Source organism: Mustela putorius, unplaced genomic scaffold (genome assembly GCF_011764305.1).
Source record: "Mustela putorius furo isolate JIRA1106 unplaced genomic scaffold, ASM1176430v1.1 tig00003997_pilon_pilon_pilon, whole genome shotgun sequence".
In the NCBI taxonomy this organism is placed as follows: domain Eukaryota; kingdom Metazoa; phylum Chordata; class Mammalia; order Carnivora; family Mustelidae; genus Mustela; species Mustela putorius.
Genome location: NW_025422135.1, coordinates 21,142 through 28,308, shown reverse-complemented (window position 1 = coordinate 28,308; position 7,167 = coordinate 21,142). Strand labels below are relative to the sequence as shown.

General features: G+C 38.3%; 1 pseudogene; it reads left to right on the top strand.

Moving 5' to 3' along the window:
* Positions 1-2,434: 2,434 nt before the first annotated feature.
* LOC123389693 lies at positions 2,435-6,479 on the top strand (annotated as a pseudogene).
* The last annotated feature ends 688 nt before the right edge of the window (positions 6,480-7,167 follow it).

Sequence of the window (7,167 nt, the reverse complement as noted above, 5' to 3'; positions counted from 1 at the left end):
GAAACTGACCTGGGGCTCAATCTCACAACCCTGAGAACAGACCTGCACCAAAACCAAGAGTTAGACACTCAACTATGCCACCCAAGCACCCATGAAATTTCAATTTTTTTAAAAAAAACTAAGTTAAAATAAATTTTCATAAAGAATATGCTAGTAAATATTTATTAAAAGAATGGATTTTACATCATTAAAAGTTTAAAAGTTACCAAAAAATATAAAAGATAGAGTTTGTTATGACTACATAAAAGTTTGTGTATGCATGTGTGTAAATCATTTTTTAGAAAAGACAGACTTTAATGGAAAATGAATTGAAGGAAATATTTCCAGAAAACTCAACAGAGGTATTATCCTTAAGATATAATGAAATTTTTAAAAAAAGTTATAGAGAAATCCATACAGTGAGCATTTGAAAAACATTATTTCATTTAATACTGTAAGTTTCACATAAAGACAAAAGAGAAAATTAGTAAAGAAGCACGTAAGTGGAAAATAAATCCTTGAAAATCTCAAAGTTCAAAAAAAGAAAGAAAATGTCAACAGTCACTCAACAGTGAAGTGAAAACTGAACCAAAATTGAAATACCAATTTTTACTCACTCTATTAATAAAGACTTTTAAATTAAAATTCCTAATTTGGGATGTGATGAAATGGATGGATGGGGTGACATAAACACAGTCCCAAGCAAACTTGCATATCTATGTATACATAAAGTGCTACAGTGCATCTATGAAGCAACACTTTAGTATACATCAAGAGCACTTAAAATACACATATTTTCATACAGGGGCAGAATAACTTCTTGAAAAACAATGTGGCAATATCAATCAAAATCTTTGTTTTTAATTTCACTCAGAAATTACCCTATCAATTACCCTATAAATAAACTTACACATATGCATAAAGATATATGAACAGTACAGTTAGTACATAATTTTTTACAGTTACAAAATCCTGGAAACAAACTGAAAGTCAGTAGTTCTTATTAAATTATCAGATATCCATGTGGAAGAAAATCATGTACAGTGAGGCATATCTAGTTTGCGATATGGAGCAGTCTCCAAGATAATTAAGTAAGAAAGAAAAGGAAAGGAAACAAAGGCTATAGGCTATGTTTAGTGTGCTAACATTTGCATTTGTCTTTTATAAGAAAAATAAACATATATTCTTACTCATGCAAAAACTATCTCTGGAAGGATTCCTAAGAAACTGGGTTACTGGCTGCCTCTGGTGAAAAGGAAGGGATTTAGGAGACCCAAGCATAGAAGTCTTACTGTCTGTTATTTATATATTTTTTTAATTTTATTTGACTTCCCTATGACCCTGCAATTGCACTCCTGGGTATTTACCCCCAAGGATACAGATGTCGTGAAAAGAAGGGCCATCTGTACCCCAATGTTTATAGCAGCAATGGCCACGGTCGCCAAACTATTGAAAAAACCAAGATGCCCTTCAATGGATGAATGGATAAGGAAGATGTGGTCCATATACACTATGGAGTATTATGCCTCCATCAGAAAGGAAGAAAGGATGAACACCAACTTTTGTAGCAACATGGACGGGACTGGAAGAGATTATGCTGAGTGAAATAAGTCAAGCAGAGAGAGTCAACTATCATATTGTTTCACTTATTTGTGGAGCATAACAAATACCATGGAGGACAAGGGGTATTAGAGAGGAGAAGGGAGTTGGGGTAAATTGGAAGGGGAGGTGAACCATGAGAGACTATGGACTCTGAAAAACAATCTGAGGGGTTTGAAGTGGCGGGGGGTGGGAGGTTGGGGTACCAGGTGGTGGGTAATATAGAGGGCACGGATTGCATGGAGCACTGGGTGTGGTGAAAAAAATAATGAATACTGTTTTTCTGAAAATAAATAAATATTTTTTTTAAAAAAATCAAAATATTACAGAAAATAAAATGTTAAGATGGCTATGTTCTTTTTATGTATCACTTCTGTATCATTTTTAAAATTCTACTTAAAGGAAATAATCTGAAAATAAGATAGCGGTGAGTCAATTATGGTACAGCCAAATGTAGAAATATAAAATAGTCGTCCAAATTAAGATTCTACCTTACTTTTAATGATAATGGAAAAATTGTGGTTTATTTATTCATCCATGCCATAAATTTTTACTGAATGCCTACTTTATGTCCTAGAACACAATACTAAAATACAAAGGCAAGATACAACATTATCCTCATATAATGATATAAACTGCTTAAATATAAAATGGAAAAATGGAAGGAAACCAAATATTAATAGTTGTTATCTACTAGTAAGAAGATTATTCTTGATATATATGTATTTGAACATGCTTATTAGATAGACAAGGGTAATGATAAATGGTTATTCCAATCCTTCTGTTTAGAAAAAAATTTGGCTTGTTGTATTACTCTCCTGTGGAATATTTCCAGGAGAAAAAAAAAAAGCCACACATGAAAGAAACGATCATTGGTGGGAGAGTGCGTTATGAGGACCCTGAGCTGAACTCTCAAATGCAGTCTTCTTCTTATTTCAGTTTTATGGACAGACACTGAGAACGGAGCACCTATATCACGGAGACCTCCACTAGAGTTACCAAACGTTCCAGCCTCCAGATTCCCACTTCATCCTGATGGAGCTCAGAGGCATTCATGAGTGGCAGTACTGGCTTTCCCTGCCCCACCTCTGCTCTACTTCTTAGCTCTTTGTGCCAACCTCCTTGTCATGGTCACCAACCAACATGAGGCCACACTGCACACGCCTATGTATTCTGGGCCTACTGGCGGTTGTGGACATGGGGCTGGCCACCACAATCACGCCAAAGATCCTGGCTATCCTCTGGTTGGATGCCACGGCCATCAGTTTCCCTGAGTGTGTTGCTCAGATCTACATCATCCACTGCTTCTTGTGCATGGAATCTGGTATCTTCCTCTGCATGCCGGTAGACAATGGAGTCATCTGTCACCCCCTTCCATAGTCACGGAAGCTTTGTGATCAAAACCACAGGATTTATGGTGCTCAGGAATGGCCTGTTTACTACCCCAGTACCTACACTGGCTGCCCAGCAACACTACTGATCCAAGAATGAAACTGATCACTGCCTGTGCTCTAACTTGGAAGTCACCAGTCTGGCTTGTGATGACATCACTGTGAACAAATTTTATCAACTGATTTTAGCATGGGTCCTGATTGGGAGTGATATGGCCCTGGTTTTTTCTTCTTATGTATTAATCCTTTGCTCTGCAATCCAGTTGAACTCACCAGAAGCAATGTCAAAGGCTCTGGGTACCTGTAGCTCCCACCTCATCCTCATCCTCTTCTTCTACATAGGTATCATTGCACTGTCTGCCATACACCTTGCAGAGAAAAAGATCCCCCTGATCCCTGTACTCCTTAATGTGCTGCACAACGTTATCCCCCCCGCACTCAATCCCATGGTCTATGCACTCAGGATTAGGGTTAGGGTTAGGGCAATTTGAAGCAATTTGATAAAATTTACTTAAATGTTCATAAATATTCATATTCTTTTATCCAGTAATGCTATATTTAGAAAAACATCCAAAGGAAATAGTCTAAATGTAAGCAAAAATTTATCCAAGAAAATTCATTAATACTAATAGAAAATGAAAACTGTTTGTATAAATTAACTCTAACTTGCACATATCTATGTGTTTTACATGTCATTTTCATAATATGGAAAAGAAAATAAATAAATGTCTATTTTAGAAGACAGAAAACAGTTTAAATTCATACCAGATAATCTCAATAATAATAATAATTATTAATTAGTTCATCATTAACAAGTGCTAAGTATTTCTCATAGGCCAAAGAACTGAGATACACACACACACACACACACACACACACACACACACAATCTAATTTAATACTCACAATAACCCTGTGAGGTGCAAACAGTATTATTCCCAATGTATAGCTAAGGGATCTAGGCACTGGGGGTTACAGAACTTGTTCCACCAGCTATGATTCTACTCCTTGGAAGTCTGATTTCGAAACCTTTGCACTCTTTTCCCTGTTCCTCTTGCTCTGTTCCAGAATCTCTACACGATCTTAAGGAACTTGTGAAAGCTCATTCTGCTTCAATTCTTCAAGTTAAAGTAGTAATAATCATGGCATTTTGTTGATTCACAAAGTCACAGCATGCCATGACAAGCAAAAGAGATAATAAAGAAAACAGGCTTTGAGATATGATATACACAGGGAAAAACTGATCTAATTATGCAGCAAAGTTTTCTTTCTAGGGAAGAAAATAGTCCCAGAAAATGCCCTAGAAAAGTAGCTACAAATAACCAGTTAAATCTAATTTAAATTTTATCATTTGCCCATCTAACAAAAATGTACACTTTTGGGGGTACCTGGGTGGTTACGTGGGTTAAGCCTCTGCCTTCAGCCCAGGTCATGATCTCAGGGTCCTGGAACGGAGCCCCACATCAGGCTCTCTGCTCAGCAGGGATCCTATTTCCCCTCTCTCTCTGCCTCCTGTTCTGCCTACTTGTGATCTCTATCAAATAAATAAATAAAATCTTTTTTTAAAAATATACACTTTTGAGTATAAGAACGCTGATCCATGTTCGTTTTGTACCTTCTCTAAGCCTAGTACAGGAACTCCGCACATGACAGATGCTTAATACTTGATTCATGATGTGGCTGGTCAGCAGTATAAGTTAGTCTGTGGACCTGCGTATCAAATATCCTGGACCATGATATGAAGAATGACCTCAAAAAGTTTGCATGAGTCCACCTTGGAAGTCTTAGAAGACTGCTCAGAGCTTAAGCAACGCCATGAGCTCATCCTACCAGAGAAGTGAGCACTGGGCAGGGCAGCAGACCTGGGCAGAAGTCAGTCCATATGTGGGACAAGCCATCCTAGGAGTAATGATTGAACACTTACTCAAGAACAAAGACTATAAACTTTCTCCAAAAGGAGCTATTACTTCACCCTTGACCAACAATGGCCACTGATTCAGACTGAAGCACTCCTCCAGTAAGAAAAGGTATGCAAGAGGCAGTCACAGAAAAGGGCTTGAACTTAAGCCAACTTCCACTGTTTCTACCCCCAAAGGAGTAGGGTAATAACATCTAACCTTAAAGACTTCTTTACAGTTTGCAGAACACTTTCCCACAATGGATCAACTAATTTCATGTAGTCTTCACAGCAGCCTTCTTAGTTAGGAAACATAGTATACTATTAACCCTTTTTCACAAAGAAAAGGCACTCAGGTTGAATGATTATACAAGTTCATCAACTAGCAGATTGTTGGCAGCCATGAGGCGTGGTCGAGGGCATTGCACCACTAGGTTAAGGTTTGAACTAAGGCCGGCCTAACACCTGCCCTGCCGGTGACGGCTAAGGGTGGGACAGCCTCGCAGATAAGCCTGGTCTGTTAGTCTCTTACCTTTTCCTCTGATCCCCGTTCTCTCTCTCAAATAAAGAGCCCCTTGCTAATCTGCGGCAAACACCTCTCAGGCTTAAGGACTGGAGCAACTCCAAGGAGGTAGATTATATTATTCTGTACCTACAACAATGGAGAACTTTAGATGTGTACCGCAGTAGACAGTTTCCTACCTAAGTTGATGTTTGTCCAAGACTTTCACAAACCGAGTCATTAAAATATACCCTGCCTCCTACAAAGGTAATGCCTTCTCATTCCTACTTCCCTCCTATATACTTAGTTTCTCCAGATAGCTTCTCGTTTTCCATTAATCTGTCTCCTGTTTTCCTGCAGTTCCTGACTATCTAGTTCATCCCTAAAGCTTCTCGTTTTCCATTGACCTATATCCTGTTTTCCTACAGTTCTTTATTATCTAGTTCAACCCTATAGCTTCTCGTTTTCCATTAACCTATATCTGGTTTTACTGCAGACCCTAAAATAAGTTACCAAAAAGCACATATCTGTGCTAACTTCCATGGCTTTCTGAGGGACGTGATTACTCAAGAAGCAAGACCCTGTCTCCCATCCCTGGCACCAGTCTGTACCATTATGGTTTAACTAAAATAACGTGTGGTGAACAAACAGAAATTATATGATGAATGCTTGGAAACCCCTACCCCAATTAAACTGCCTATATAAGAAGCTCGATAATCAGAATAAAGATGGAGATGTCTGACTACTAACCAGAACTCGCTGTGTGGCTCTCTCATTCCTCTCGCCAATGCCACCCCTCCTTCAGGGATACCTGTACCTGCCAAGGCTGGATCCCGGCAGTAAATAGCAGTGTTGAGCCATCCTCAAAGCTGCCTCCAAGCTTTCATTCACATATTTATTTCATTTATTTATTCATTCATTCAAAAACACACAGCATGGGTCTATGTGTAGGAGCCCCAAGTGCCACTTTCAATAACTTGCTGGGGATGTGTCTCTCAGTTCCTTTGAAAATATGCAAACATCTCACATCCAACCTGGAAAACTCTGACACAACAGAAAGATAAGAGCATCTAATTATTCTCTCCACTCACTCCATGTGCCATGTGTATAAAAAGGGATGTGCACTCTATTTTATCTTTATAAACTATTCCTCTTTGTCACATGCTTTACATTTACCCATTTGTTCTGCCCTTTGTGATTTTAATACTGTCACACTACTTTATTTTTTTAATTGCCTGTCTTTTCATACCAGCTGACAACTTCATTTGAACCTGTCATTTTGAAAGTACATTAGCTATGTCTTCATTACCGTGTAAAACAAAACCACAATGAGATACCACTCCCACCTACCAGGATGTTTATAACTCGAAATACGGAAAGCCAGTGTTGGTGAAGTTATGGAGAAAATAAAACACTCACACGGTGCTGGTGGGGACGTAAACCAATGCAGCAGTTTCGGAAAAGAGGCAGGCAACTCTTGGGGGTGATTAACAAGTCACCCCATGACCCAGCAATTCCACTCTTTGGCACCACCCAAGAGAACTGAAAACATGTATGTCCACACAAAAATTTGGACATGAATATTTATTCCTAAATATTCCTAATAGCCAAAAAATGAAGACAACTCAAATGTGCATCAACTAAGGAATGCATTAAAAAAATGCGGTATACCCATGCAATGGAAAATCAGCCAGCCAGAAAAAAGTAAAAGAGTACTGATACTTGCTACAACATGGATAAAACTCAAAAACATTAGGCTAAATGAAAGAAAGCCCGTCAGAAAAAGATACATATCGTAT